The sequence below is a fragment of the Mustela nivalis genome, assembly GCF_964662115.1.
Source record: "Mustela nivalis genome assembly, chromosome: 2".
Taxonomy (NCBI): Eukaryota; Metazoa; Chordata; class Mammalia; order Carnivora; family Mustelidae; genus Mustela; species Mustela nivalis.
Genome location: NC_139021.1, coordinates 23,016,691 through 23,032,814, shown reverse-complemented (window position 1 = coordinate 23,032,814; position 16,124 = coordinate 23,016,691). Strand labels below are relative to the sequence as shown.

The following is a 16,124-nucleotide window of genomic DNA, read 5'->3' as shown; positions in this document are numbered from 1 at the left end:
GGTTCCGTAGCAAATTAAAAATAGAATTACTATATGGTCCAGCAATTTCACTTCTGGATTTGTCCTCAAAAGGATTGAAAACAAGAACTCTGACACACATTTGTATAGTCAGGTTCAAGGCAGCATTGATTCACAACAGCCAAGAGGTAGAAGCAACCCAAAGGGTCATTGGCGGATGAATGGATCGACAAATGTGGTCTATGCGTACAGTGGAGTATTATTTAGCCTGAAGAAGGAGAGGTATTTTGACACATGCTACAACCTGGATGAAAATTGAGGAAATTATACTTAGAGAAAGAATCTAGTCACAATAACACAAATACTGTCTGATTCTAGAACACGAGGCACCTAGAATAATCAAATGCACAGAGAGTAGAATGGTAGTTGCCCGAAGGTGGGGGCATCTGTGGAGTTATTGCTTAATGGGTATGTAGTTTCTGTTTTGGAAGATAAAAAAAAACTTGAGGTGGATGGTGGTGATGATTGTACAACAATGTGAATGTACTTAATTCCACTGCACTGTACATTTAAAAATGGTTAAAATGGTAAATTTAACAAGGATTATGTATATTTTACCACAATTAAAAAAAAAACACATTCACTTTCAAATACTGAACTCTGTAGTATACATATGTATATTTATTGTAGAAGGCTGTTTATATAAAGGATACACACTTTATTATATTCCTGGGGAATGTAAGAAGCTTTAACTGATCGTTTTTCTACATGGAAGTTTTGATTTTCTAAGCTGAATTTCTAACCTAACCATTGTGTAGCATGCAACGCCACTGAATATATTCTCAAATTTTGAAAAGTTTCAATATAAAAAAAAGAAAAAGAAAAGCTTGGTTATGGCAGAAAGATGACACAAAGTATTTTAGATATATGCCCTGGACTAAAATATAGGGCACATTCTGAGAGATAATTGTCCAAATTCCCAAAAGTTTTCTCTGAATTCGTTAGGTCACTAAACATCCAACTCTCAAATGACATCTCCATTTCAATTTTGATTGAGTAGCCATCGATAATTGGGTGTCTTTTTAAAAAATAAGCATCATCGGTTAAGATTGGAGCCAAGGACTTTGACTTCCTGGAGAAAAAAACTACAAGGTAAGTTGACTTTATATGAGTTCATATTGCTTTATGAAATTTTACTGACAAAACACATCAAAATAGATTGCACGTAAATTTTTCATAAGCAATATAAGCAGCCGTTTAAAGGGAAAATTCATGAAAGCCATAATAAATTGGAAAAATCAGCTTTTTTATTTTCAAAAAATTATGTCAATTGCCTGATCATCTGTCAGTTTTGCCATCCCTTTGTAATACGCTGTTGAAAAGTCCACCATTGTCTACAACCTCATTCCTAAAGCACCCACACATTTTTCTCCTTTCAACATAAGGAATTCATTTTCTACTCCTAGTACCTTTTGCTGCAATCACATTCAATTCTGTGAGTCTTGGTGACAAAGCAGCCCTGAGAGCTATTACTGGAAATAGAAATAGGAAACAGTGGGATCTCCGAGCCTGTTAACTTCCTTATTTCAGAATCTTAACAGGAGAGTGCAGGAGGGTCACTGGGAAAGAAAAGACATGTTTCGAAATGGCTGAAACTTCTTCTCAAGCATAACATCTACTTCGCAGCCACATGAAAGGGTATAATCCCTCTTACCAGGCAAAAACGGTAGAACTCAATCACAAAAAAGCCTTATTGCTGGCCCCTTTTAGAGTCGATTAAATTCATTTCTCTGACAATCTAGAACCAGAGGAAAACCTACTGTGGTTAATGTACTGTGCAAAGACACAAGGGATGGACATCTTGCGTGTCTTGTGTGGCCATTTAACATGGGAACGCTCGTGGGCACATCCGGAGCTCTACTGCCCAAAGAAGAAGGGCTCATCTTGCCCGTCTTCCCATATTCTACACAGAAATTCAGGGCAGTGAATATAATCTAGCTCTAACCTGAGGCTTAATTATGCAAGTGCTCTCTTATTCTATGAAAGATAACCCGGCAGGATATTGGAATGATGTTTGATTCTGTACTTAGAACTGACATTTCAGCTGATAGCATTATCAGAAAATCTGCAAACTATGTTCCCTGACCTACCTGGAATCTTGTTTTTGCCAGTGGGGTTATATATACCTCCTGGAGCACCTTTTCACTTAAAGGGCACCAGAGTTCCACTGTTTCCAGAGAGAGCGGGGACAGGAAAATAATAATAATATCTACATCAAGGTTAGTTGTTTTGTAAGATTTTAATGTTCTTCAACTTTTCTCAGATCCTCCCTGTGAGATCTGTGTTGTGGGAATAAATGTGGAGACTCCTCTCCCCAGGGCAGTTTTTCAAACACCACAGCACTCCCTACCCCGATAACACTCTTCACAGAATATCTAATATCAATAGGAGGCATTAAGACCATCCCTTCTAGAATTCAGGGAGGCTGTCTTGCTCAAGCTTTATCCCCTATAGCTTTGCATGTGGCATTGCCACAGTGGGCGTTTATTCATCGCTGTTGAACTGGAGTCTTACTGCCACACGCTTTCTTTATCTCAGAAGCCATCTTCTCAGCGAATTTCATAGAGAAAACTGCCTGATTTAAAACAGTATTACAGTGAGGGTGCCAAGAGGTTTTTTGTATTTTTCTTTTTATTTTAAAGTAACTTAAGTCATAAGAATTTTAATTCTGGGCCTTCCATGTATCAAATTTAATAGCTAGACATAATTATTTTCATTCTCTAGGTGAAGACAATGTGTATTGGCTTATGCAAGCTCTGGAAATGTTACGGCTAGGAGCATGGCCCATGTTTCATGAGGCCTCCTTCTATGATTTATAAGACTTTTTAATATTTTAAATGTTTTGTTTTCTTATGGGGAGGATTAATTTGATGATATTCTGTGATTCATGATACTGGCCAAGGCTCTCTACTCAGCAATGTGGAGAGAAAGTTCCAGTAATTCTAGGCTATGAGTCAGATTCTATCAGGTCACTATTGCTTTCTCTGCCTACTGCTAATGGATAGACAGGATGATTAACTCGGTAATTACTGCAGGCTGGGTGCTATGTAAGAAGTCGGGGGAAAAAAGGGAGCGCCCAAGTTCCTGTGTTCAACACAGCTTACAATCTTGCTGGTGAGATAGACCAAAAGAACAGATAGGAGACAAGCAGATACCAAGAGTAAAGTAGGAGGTAGCAACAATTTCACCAAAGACCAGGGAAACCTCATGGAAGAAGTGAGTTTTGAATTAGGCCTTGAAAGAAGAATATAATTTGAAAACATGAAAGGGAACTTGTGACAGGATATGGAGAATAAGTGTAAGAGAACGAGAAAGAATATGGCATGAATGAAGGGCAAGGGAGACACTGACTTGAGCAATCAGATGTGAAGAGGTCAGGGATCTAGGCTGAACGCCTTAGCCTTCTTGCCATCCTTAGTGCCTGGAATAGTGCCTGGTACCCAGTCTACCCCCCATTCCAGTTATTTTAGTTCAACTGGAAGAAATTAGAAAAGGTTTTTAAGAAATCAAACAGAGGAGCTCATACGATATGCTGAATTAACAAAGATTTACAAAAATGTGATGGTGTAAGTGATCGTGCTTTGGGAGGGGAAGGGTTGGAACACACAGCACATTGGTATAGAGTCAGATGAGCCTGTCTGTTTTTTATGACCATGGGAAAATTGCTTAACTATTCTTCATTTTCTTTGTTTAAAAAAAAATGGAGATGTAATACCCATCTTGCATGCTTTATGTGAGGATCAAAAGGGATAATATGTGTCAAGTTCCTAGCATGGAGTCTTATACATTCTGGATATTTTTACTAACTGCACAATGACATTAAAAAACTCATTGAAAAGGGGAAGAGACAATCAAAAGGGAAGTGGAGGAACAGGATGAGGTAGTACAGAAGCACAAGAGAGAGTCAAGGGAAGAAGAAATAAGATTCAGAAAAAAAGTCCTATTTGGTGCATGAAGTAAATATGCCACCCGTATTTTGTATTCTCATGCAAATAAGAATGGTTTGGAAAACTAATTAGAAAGTATGATTACTGAAAATACTGACCTTTGGGAGCTACCTTTCTACCTTTAAACATAATCACATCTTCCCAATTACCTTCTTAAGGGGCCTGACTTAAGTGTTCTGACTCGATCAGCAAAGTCGTTATGGCATTCTCTTCAAAACGAAGAAAACACATTTTCTGGGACAGAAAAGAAACATAACTAAAGAAGCGATATTCTTAGTAAAGGGGCACTTTGAAAGGTCACGTCTCTGTTCCAACCTCACGGATGAATTTACAAATTTTAAGATACCGAGTTTTCTAGTGAATTACACAAACATTAATTTATTTTGGTAAATGATATAGTGAGGCTACCATTTTAAGAGCAAGGACACTGTGCTGCATGGCCTTAGAAAAAGAAGTATATATTAAACAAATGCTTATGTATTGATTTCTGTTAGAAACCAAGACCTGATAAGGCTGCAGTGATAAGGACAGAGATGCTAGCGTGTGGTCCTGAAGGACCGCCAAAAGTGGAAACAGCTTTGCCTAAAGCCATTTTAAGTAAGATATGTCCCACCTTCACATCCCCAAACAGGAAAAGAAGTAGATAAAGGTAAGTCATTATGTTCGTTCTGCTAACAAAATGATACATTTAATTAAAGAACAAACATATTAAAAATTGATTTCTCCTGAAAAATCATTTTGACTTTTGGATTTACTCGGGTGTTAGGAGAAATGAGATATTGGGTCCTGAGTCATATTAAGACTCAAAGGAAGCAGAACTGGTCTTTGCTGGGTGGGGGTGGGGGGTCAAAGATAAATGATCAATGAGGCCGGACAGCAATCTGAGCTGAGAACGTAGAGTGTGTGTGATTCTTCCATAGCCATTCGTGAATAACTCCCGAGCAGATTTTTTTTTTTTTTTCTGATAATAAATGCTCCTGACAAGAAACCACGTGTGGGCCTCCACCTCTTTGGTGACTTTGCTCTGAACAATGGATATGAAGATGAATCTGTCTCCCTTATGAAGAATTAGTGCCGCCTTCCACGCTTCTCCACCCTGCCTTTAATCATATTGAGGAAGAAAAGTGATCGGACCATGTCACTGCCTTATTTAAAATCCTTCAATCGACCTTCAAAGCTTCCCAGACTGGGGTATGCAAGGGACCAATCGGACCCCTGTCTACCATTTAGGACCAACTCTCTCACCTTTTCCCAAGCAAGGCACCCCGCACCCCTGTACCCATCAACCACTTGAGGTTTTCTGATCTTTCCTCCTGGTTAAGCTTGGTATACCCTTCCCTTCTTTATGGATCCTAGAACATTCGGTAGGGGTGTCATGCTTTTGCGAAGTGTTCTTGGATCATCCCCTTTAACCTCACTGGACTTAGTGCTTTTAGCACAAGCTGTTCTCTCATTTACGGCTTCCAATCAGAACATTCTGTTTAACTGCTTTTTCTTGCACAAGAGTGTGATCTTTGTGACAGCAGACACTTGTTCCTGTACCCCTAGCACCCAGCACAGTTTGTGGCAGCCGGCAGATATTGGCAAATACAGCAGGTGAGCGAAACCCAATTTGATTGCAGTTCCAAATAATAGAATCCAGGTTTCAGGAACACCTGAGGTCACATATAATCCCCAGGCATAACGCTAGGTGATCTGCCACAGATCATCATGGCTGTTCGGTTTCCCCATATAGCTCCCTTGAAATATACACTATTCTTCTTTTTTTCATCTTTCACTTTCTACTTCACGTTCGCCCCCTACACAGGAATCACCAAGAAGATGCTTGAACTCCAGCTACACCAGGAATTTTACATTCTTGGCAAATACTTTAAGGTTCTTTCTTCCCTGAAACGAACCATTTTCTATGAATCTGATAGAAAACCGTGGCCTTTTTCTCCTCCTTGCTGGAGGCTGGCTAATGAGTGCAGTGTGGCTTTTCTAAAGAATTCTGAGTAACTGGTAGAAATAAAATACAATGGAAAATATCACTGGAATGATATCTACCAGAATTATACCAGGAACATAAATTTCTATTCATACAGCCCTCTCATTTCAACGTGCAAATTGGAAAAAAATAATAAACGTTTAAAATGGAAATGGTATGTCCCTGCCCCTCTGGTTTGTGGGCAAATTCCTGAGACACAGCTAGGAACAAAGAATTCTCTACTACTTTTTGGCTGATGGTGTATGGATGAGGGAGGTATCTTCTTAATGATGGTTTGATAAAACAACTTTATTGTTCCAGTAAGTGACTTTAGGAAAACATAACTCCTACTTGATATTCGACACAGAGCCATGCATCTTTAGAGTACATATATCCACTAAATAAGCTCACTATTTGGTTCCTAATTCTATTTGCCTTAACAATAAGATGTTGTATATATAAAATACGCACATACATATATGACATTTATGTATGTCTCTGTGTGGTACCTAAAACCGTATTGTGTTTGTATGTGTATACACTGAGTTTCCATGTCTATAACACAGGGCTACCTCCAAGATTATCCAAAACACATTGCACCACATTGTCAGGGAGAATTCAATATTCTAGAGTCTATATTTTCCTGTTTGTAGAGTCTTTTTATATGTTAATGATTGGGGTCTAAAGCATCATTAGCCTTCTGGAATTATTTTATCTGAAGTCTTAGGGTTTTTGTTTCATCATGCATTTTTTTAAAAAAATTTAATTTAAAAAAATGTTTAGGTATGACATCAGAAGATACTAAAGAGTGTTCAAAGAGACCACCTTTAATCAAAGTAAAAGTAGAAGTAATGGGGTAAATTGCTCTTGCCTTGTCCTTAATGTTATGGCCAAATTAGACTAAATGTCTCTGTTATTGGAGTTTTCTTAAGAAATATTTTTTGTCACAGAGTATACGGTATACAAGGGTCAGATCTCTCTATGATCCTTGCCTCTGCCCTTCTTAAGCTAAACTATGGTCTCCTGAACATGTAGACACAGAATGCTTCCAATAAAAGAGAAAATATCCAGAGTACAGGCATGCCATTGAGGAAGATGGATGGATAAAAGAACCAAAAATTAGGCTCGAATATCCAGCTTCTGCCAGGCAAGTCTAAAGGAAGAGGCTTGTTCCTGTCGGATTAAGGAATAACTCACAAAGAACAACAGACAACCCTGTTTCTTTCAGAAAAGATAACTGAATTATCCGCAGTTCTTCTGGAAATTAACCCCACATTGGAAGAGTAGGAAGAGACCCTAAATTCTTGATCAAAACCCTATTAAACCTGAAAAAAATATGAAATTCTGTCGGAATTTCATTGATTTAAAAACATACTTGAATGACTTACTAAAAACCAGGTTCATACTTCCTATGAATTGAACTCGGGAAATTCTGTGTATTTTCAAAGCAACAGATTCCTTTTTTTTTTTTTTTTTTAAATACAGAAAAAGATCATTTTATTTTGTAATCTTCTGAAACTGAATACATGATTTTGGCTGATATTTTCATATAGCCTCTTTGTTTTCCAATGCTTAAAAATCAACAACTATCTAGTGATGATAATGTCCTTAAATGCAAAATAGCTTAAAGTTTTCAAATATTTCATAATATTGTTTTCAACTTATAAATGAATTGAAAATATTTATTAGACTACCCCCAATTTTTTTTTTTTTTTTTTTTTTTTGCCAAAATGCCTTTGTCCCTGGGATACAGAAAATGAAATAAGTGATGATTTTCCTAACCCAGAATACATTTTCCTTTTGCCTTGCATGCATTCTAGCCAGATGAGTGGGCAATTATTCTGAAGGCTGACAATCTGCTACAAACCTTAGAGAGCAGGCAAGCCTCTAAAGAAAGAAGGAGGAGGAGGAGGAGGAGGGGGGAGGGGAGAGACTGGGGTGGGGGAGAAGGTAGAAGAAAAAGCCAGGTCAACACAAATTTGAGATCCAGGTTCAGAGTTATAGAAAGTGCATGGACTTTAGCAATAAGGAAGGGGAAAAAAATCCTGGCTCTCCTATTTATTAGTGTTGTAATCTTAGGCAAATTGTTATTTTTGGCTAAGCCTCAGTTTCTCCAATTTTAAAATGCAGGGAAAAACAGCTCCCAGAGATGGCCTGACAGTGAAATGAATTATTATCTATTAAAAGCCTAGCTTTGTGCCTGATACATGTTGTGGGCTCTCAACCAACCTTATATGCCCCGCCCTCCTCTCCCCCTCACACCAACCTTGCTGTCACACTATCCTTACCCCCGCCCCCCCCTTATTTTTCTGAAACAACGAAAGGAATAAAAGGCTACCCTGACTTTTAAAAGTTATGAAATCTGTGGTGCAACAGACACATCCTGTTTCTGTGTGGCGTGTTATTCAGCATTATTGGTAGATCCACTGCTGTTTCCAAGGCCAGGAGCATTCTTGAATATTACTCAATAGACGTCCTGTTAGGTAGCACATTTCATTAATGTCAGATAGTCCTCCACAGAGTAAGACGTTATCACTGAATTTTGTTGACCTAGTGAAGTCATGTCTAATTTCTCTCCTGATAGCCTTTACTTAAGATGGTCTGAAAAGGCTTGAAAATACTCAATGCCACCATAAAAAGTAAGTAGCAAAACCTTCAACAAGGCCTTCTCCAAGATTTGTCCTTTCCCGTCATGAGATTTGACAATCCTTCAGGATGGAAAGAGAGAGTTGGGGGAAAGGGGAGGGGGGAGGAAGAGACAACCAAGGAGGGGAGAGGAAGGGGAGAGACATCACAGACAATCTCTCGGCCTTGTGAACACTATCAAACTGTTGACTAAGTCATTTGCCCACATTCCTTGGCAGGTGTCTCAGATCTTGACTCCGTGAGTGAAGGTGAGGAGAGAAGTACTATTCTAAACAAGCAAACAAACAAATCTTCATGTCAACAGAGCCTCTGCTTTTTCAGCTGGGGCTTTTAAGAACAAAATGTCACTTTTGGGAAAAAGCTAAACACGAATGTAACAGTATTTTCAACCCCCTGTGTCTCCCCTCCCTGCCCTTGCCTCCAGCAAACAGAGCTTCAGAAATGCAACACCTATCAAATATTTCCTCAGAAATGCCAGATTGCTGGGATTTTAAAGAGTTCTACTTATTTTTCCTTTTTGACATTTAGACAGATTGAGTTTGAGAGAGGAAGTGACTCCGAGTCCAGACTGCCCCACACCACTGTCAGAGGAAATAACTGAAGTAAAATGAAGTGATAATATACTGTAGAATATTTAACAGAGTGAAAGGCAGAGGAAAATGGCAATCTGGGAATACACAACTGATCCCCAAAATAGACGCAGTCGCCCGTGCCAGAACAGATGCCAAGTACAGTAGGTCATAAAATGGTAAAATTACCTCTGCCCCGTGGGCTGCGTGTTGACACGGGGGAAATATTTCCCCAATAGTCAGAAGAGCAGGGTCTTTATTCCCAGATGTGGCTATCGCTTGTCGCGGACCCTGCCAATTTTCCTTTCTACTCCTTTCTGTCCTATTCACCAGTGAGAGCTGGTAAGTAACCACTTTAATGACTGCTTCATGTTGGGAGGAGGATTAATGGCCGAAAAAGTACAACTCTGGGCTCTTGTGTCACGTTGTGAATGAAATCAGAGGGTTCTGTGGAGAATATTAGCGAAGCTCTTTCCATTCCGTGGAAGACTCCAGGTGACTAGGGATATTTAGATTTCTCTCCTAAGGAAAGATATGATAAATAGAGTGGCGAAGGGAAAATACACCCCCTTCCGTGTGCTGAAGGAGTTATTTGGCACTTTCTGGGGCAGGGCTAAGAGAGCTCACTCGGTGTCTTAGTATGATGCAAAGGTTGAAAAAATGGGCAAAACAAGACTTTGTCATTTCCTCAACGCCACAGAGACAGGAATGATGGTGCCCCAAGGGGTCGGGGGTGGGGTGTGGATGTGTGTGTGGGGGGGAATCCTTTGAGAGAAGAGCACTGCCTCATAGTCATAGTGGAGTTGAGGAGATTGAAAATGGAGGAGTTGAAGAAGACCTGTTTGTCTTTTTGCTGTGGGGGTAAGAAGGTACAAAGGGCAGTCCGTTTTCCTCACCTCCTGGAAGATTTTCACTGAATCTTTGTACTAAGGCTTTCTAGTCCACATGCAAGTCTGCGCTGGCCAGCCACTGAAGGCTGAGATAATCACGAGCAGAAAGAACGAGGAAAAGGTTTTTTTCTCTTGGATTTCTTCTTTTTTCTTTGTTCCCTCTTTCCCCCTTTCCTGCCTTTCTTTCTTCCATTGTTTCTTTCCATTTTTTAAACTTTCTTTCAAACTCAAAGACACACTGTAACATCTTCCACAAAGGAAAAAACCAAAAAGAAAAAAGAATAAATAAATAAACCAGGTGAAAGAGAAATGAGCTTGGGTGGAGAAATGAATAGGGGGAAATGGCAGAACATGAGCCGGGCGAAATCTCGGCGGGAAGTTTCCCTGAGGCCCCTATAAGACAATATGCACGTAAGAAATCATATATTCACTATGGAAAGTTTCCCACTTAAAAAAAAAAAAAAAAACACGATTTCTGAATCCTAAACATAGAAAAATGAAGTGATCTTAAATGTGGGTTGGAGTATTTCCAGGTGTGAATCTGTACGGTTTCACTGAATTGGGAGTTGCTGCTTGTGAAAATTTTAACTCGCTGCGTTTTGAGGCAGGGACTAGAACACGAAGAATGGTTTGCTCAGACTTTCTATTCAGATCTTGTGGTTTTCAGGATAGAAGCTTGTTCAATCTTGGTGAAAAAGGAACTTCTCATTTCAAAGAAGAAAATTTTTTATAAACACTTTTTGTTTATAAAAAGTGACATTTCTTTGTCAAATAGGTCTTTTAAAATTTTCACTTCTAAGTCAGAGCTAGTTTTCCTTCAGATTCAGGGGGATTTAAAAAACGTTAAGGAGGGAACGAGACTGGCAAATTAAATTGGACATTTTTCTCATATGAAATGTTTAAAAAGTACTTCCACATTTCATGTAAACCGGTATATAATTTAGATTATCTTTTCCTACTGGAGCACATCAGTAATCTTAGAAGAAATTTGCAGTTAGGGAAGCTGAAACAATTCTTTAATGGTGAAACTAAATTTATTAAAGAAAATGCAGGAAAATGTGGAAACTAGAAAAAAGCCTTCTCTATCATGGAAATACAACTGCTGTTCACACTTTGATGTGGATCCCCTTCTTGTGTTCTCCAAGAATTCATTCTCTTAAATGCCTTTTCATTGTAACTAGACTGCTTGCACAATTTAAAAATGATAATGATGATAATGATATCCATGAGTTATTAACATCCACAGGGTAACAGCTATGTTATCTATGTTACATTTTATCCTTAAATTAACCATCCAAAGGAGGAAGACCTAGAAGCCTGAATTCAAACTGGCCCTAGATGACACAGTGAGTGGCTGGGCTGAACTTGAACTCCGTTTCCTTGTTCCCTGCTTATTCTGCTCCATGACACCTGGCTATTTCATCTGAACACATTTAAGCTTCAATAAATGACATTGTGCCCTCAAGCATCCTCCACTCTTAGTAAGTGCAGATTCCCAAAAATAAGTTCCAAGGTGAACTGGCACTGTGACCGGACTATGCCGGGCAGTGCACATTTGTGACAGTTTAAGATGAAAAAAAGTTAACATTTTTTGTTGTGTTTTGTTTGGCTCAACAAAATAGGATTCTGCTTCATGCCAGAATATGCTAAGTGGTGAAAACAGACATGATTTACTCTGGAAACTACATGTATTGCTAATCATTTATCTTACATACTGTTACGATTTTAATTTTGATGGAGTCGGAAGGTCCCATCATCATATTCCCTTGTGCTGTGTTCTTGAATGAGAACTATATGAAAACAGAACAAGTTTTCTGTACAAAGGGAAAGGTTGGAAAAGGAGAGGCTGTCTGACGGCCTCAGTTACTCAGTTGCTCTGTGATACCCGGGGCACTGCATGAACCTGGAGTGATAAGCTGGCAAGAGAAGTATCTAAAGCATATTCAGTGGGTGAGAGCAAGGATAACACTCCCTTCTACCAGACTGGCAATCGACCGTCTGCTTCAGAGGGTCGTGCTTAACCTGTTGGTAATCACGGTAAAATAGCTTGATGGCGTGTGTCAGACTTTTCCTCTTTTTTCCTGGGTGGGGGAGGGGCGGGGTGAGCGTGGTTACAAGTGCAGACATAGGGATTACCCACATCCTATGACAATCACAGGCACATTCAGTACATTTTGGCATACTTCTCTCAAGACCAACCATGAAAGACGTACTGCATTCAGTATTCAGGGAAATAAAATCAAACTTAAGCTCCGTCCCTAGTATTTCCTTAGCAAGATCACGTCCAGCATTGGGTGAAAAATTTGTGGTTTGTCCCTCGTGCTCTTCCATTCCTCCTAGAAACACCACCTGAGCGCTCAGACTGTTAATGCCAAAGGATTTATTTTGAAATTTTAATTTATATATTATTTCAGGCTCTTTGGAAGTCATTCAGAGCTTTTATTGGATATAATAAAATTCTATGCATCTTTGTAAGAGATGTATGCTTTTGTCAATTTGATTTCTCTCTTGTGATATAGCTCAACATAAGGGAGCATAACATTGGATAATAAACTTCTAGGTAGTGGCGGCTTAGAGAGTAAGTGTGATATTTTAAGACAGGAAGTGATCATGGAGTAATTTCTTTGTGTTTGTGTGTTTCCTTGTTTTTAGTAATGAGAATTTCTTTGTGGCTCCAACCTGAAAGGTTTGTTTTGTTTTGTTTTTACTGGCAAATAAATAGTTGGAGAAAAAAGAAAGTGTGCACTCCCAGCTAGAGAAAAATTTCTCTACCGACATTGCACAGGCCTGGGTAGTAATTTACAATATCAGGAAGACTTAGTGCTTGAAATCCTGGTAGTTCCTCCTTGGGCTTGGGTATTTCAAAACTCAGAAGAGTAAGGAATTTTGACTTATTGACTTATTCCATCATTTCTCCCAATACTACCACCAAGTGTCACTACCAAAACAAAATGCCATAATGACTATTTTACGAAGTATTAGTGACTAATCATTTACTCACTCATTCAGCAAATATTTTGAGGCAACCTCCTTTGTGCCAGGTACTGTTCTAGGTTCTTGGAGAAGCAACGGTGAATGGAAACAAAACAAAATAAAAACAATACAAAACAAGAAAAATAATTCCCCAACTCTTGCGGAACTTTACATGGTAGCGAAGCAAACGCACTAAATAGAAAATTAATAAACATAAGGTATAGTAAGTAGCAGTAAATGCTAAGGGAAAATAAAATCAGGAAAGGGGACAGAAAATACTAAGGGTGCTGGAATTTGAGGTAGAGTGACATTAAAAACCCACAAGGGAAGAGAAAAGAGGCTATCTAAGGGGTAACAACTCTTAACCTATACTGCTCAAATACAGTGGCTACCAGCCCTGTGTGGGGACATTTCCATCACTGTGGGACGTTCTAGTGGACTCTGGTTCTCCCAACAGAAGGAATAGACAGTTCAAAGGCTCTGAAGATAAAGGAAGCAAGGAGACCAGCGAGGCGGTGGCTGATCTATCAGTGGTGGATGGAAATAAGAGATTTGGTCAGTGAGTTCATGAGGGGCCAGAGTGTGCCAAGCCTCTCACTGGTCCTGCACTTGAAGATAGAACTCTGAGCAAGAGGGGCAGCCTTGGGAAGGTGCTGAGTGGAAGGGTGACATGATCTGATTTGTGTTATGTCAGGGTCACTGACTGCTGTTCTGATAATTAAGTAAAAGCGGCCAAGAACACAAGTTAGGAGATGGTCGCAGTTATCCAGGAAGAGATGATGAGGGTCTGGAGCAGAGGGTAGCTGCGAGAAGTGGTAAATTCTAGATCTGTATTGGAGTAAGACAGAGGCATGAAAACCACCCAGGGAGCAGTTATTACGTTACAATGTAGATTCTAGTCCTCCCACTCCCAGGAATCATGATTTGATTGAACTGTGATGGGCATATAAATATCTGTATTTTTTTTCTTCCATGTGAATTCAGATCCTGGTACACCATCTTGTCCCCAACATACATCTTTCCTGCATCCCATGAACATTTAGAAATAAACTTTGAAAAATCTGAAATGAAAGAGTTTGGTCTCATTTAAAATTAACATTATAACTAATGCACAGAGGTTCTGATGAGGACAGTATTTAGGGAACTAAAAACCCATCAAATGCATCTTTAGTACCATCGTGAAGGATGGGATATTTGACAAGATTATTTTTTGGTACATGTGTGTACATTTCCCATAATTTAGCTAAAATCACACAGCTGATGTTTAAGCCAAAGCAAGATGCCATTTCTACTCCCCCCTATTCTACTCCTCCCTGGGAACTATTATTTGACAAACACAGATTATGGACATACATAATCGGAAAGTTCTTCTAATTTTTCCCTATGGGATAAGACCATCCCACGATCTATTTTCTCTTTTTCATGAAGAGTACTGACTACAATTCTCCATGATAGGAATTTCATATTCAATAATAGCAAGCATTCATAAAATTCTATGAACAGTGAACAAATACTCACTTTTTAAATATTGAGATTAAAGCACGGAGGGCCTGGTGCCAGTCCATTAAGCATCTGTCTTTAGCTCAGGTCATGATCCCTGGGTCCTGGGATCCAGCCCTGTATCCAGCTCTGCGTTGGGCTCCCTGCTCTGCAGGGAACATGCTTCTCCCTCTCCCTGCTGCTATCCTTCCTTGTGCTCTCTCTCTCTCTCTCTCTGTCAAATAGATAAATAAATAAATCTTTAAAAAAAAATAAAGCAAATGTATTTTGCTGTTCTATGTTTCAGATACAAATAAGTTCAAGTGAGGATTTTCTTTTTCTTTTTTCTGTCTTTGATTGTTTGTTTTCCCTTCATTGCCTTAAAAGGTAAAATGGGATTAGAATAGAGGAGGCAATTGGAGGTAATACTTTTAAGAAAGGGAAGGAATAAGTAAAGATCAATCAAGCTGAAGTGAGTAGTTACAATTTGCCTACAATCTGCATAACTGTACTCATGATACAACTATGAGAAAAAAGTGCTTTTAAGTATAATTTTCATATAGATCAAGTAGCAAATGAAAAGGAAAAATAAACTTAATATTGCCTTTAGGATTATGCACATATAGGTGAAGGACTATGTGGGAACCAACTACAGAAAAGTGAATAGATATTATGGATAGGTAGAGAAGATGAAAAATTAAGGATGGCTGAAATCTTCTTTTCAATAAAATTTCTCTAAAGTTTTATTATTAGTGATTCATCCTTTTCAAACAACACTTGAAATATACCCCAGGGAGAATAAACTCATTTAGTCACACTGATTTCAATGTGAATTAATTCATCAGATCACTTTTTCTCCTGGCAGGAAAATCCTTTAAAGACTTTAAAATATTTGATATCAGAAGTCTGAAAAGAAAGGCATGGGAACAAAGACAATACATTTCACTATTTTCTTAAAGTACCAGTTTGGAGAATAGTAAGAATCTGCATAGAAGTAATTTCTGGAAAGGGGTGCTTGGGTGGCTCAGTGGGTTTAGCCTCTGCCTACGGCTGAGGTCATGATCTCAGGGTCCTGGGCTCGAGCCCCGCATTAGGCTCTCTGCTTGGCAGGGAGCCTATTTCCCCTTCTCTCTCTGCCTGTCCCTCTGCCTACTTGTGATCTCTCTCTGTGTCAAATGAATAAAATCTTTAAAAAAAAAAAGTAATTTCTGGAAACTTGGATTGCTTAGTGGCATTTTCTGAAACACAGATAAGTTGAGTGCACTGTTCCACCAATTCTTATGTCTTTCCTTGGACTTGATCCATGGGGCAGTAGCTAAGAACATGGTGATCATTCAGATAGTCAATGGCATTGAGAGATGACAATGAGAAAATGCTTTCTATTCTACTCATCCCTCCATATTTGACCAGTAATTTTATAACAAGATTAAGGATGGCAGAGAAACTTGAGAGAGGCAAGGAAATGTAGAGGGTGAGGGCAAGGAAGCCTGGAGAATCCATTCTTTTAATTTTTTTTCCCATAGGTCCCCTAATATTACCCTTTGAATCAGTCATCATTAATTTCCATCCTGTCTGCCTATCTGTAATATTCATTCTCTTTCTAATATTTGTTTCCCTTAAGAGGTCTTTAAGAGTT

General features: G+C 38.9%; 1 long non-coding RNA gene across 6 annotated transcripts in view; it reads left to right on the top strand.

Moving 5' to 3' along the window:
• The first annotated feature begins 379 nt into the window (after nt 1-379).
• Nucleotides 380-16,124, top strand: part of LOC309854415 — a 74,284-nt gene continuing 58,539 nt past the window's right edge. For 2 of the 6 annotated variants that reach the window (XR_014306225.1, XR_014306226.1), the window contains exons 1-2: nt 380-426; nt 4,460-4,562. This is a non-coding gene — a long non-coding RNA (uncharacterized lncRNA). Of the gene's footprint in view, nt 427-1,052; nt 1,111-4,459; nt 4,615-4,885; nt 4,982-5,772; nt 6,094-8,515; nt 8,571-8,795; nt 8,960-16,124 lie in introns of those variants that run through there. The other 4 variants (XR_014306228.1, XR_014306229.1, XR_014306230.1 and 1 more) reach the window with 4 other exon arrangements.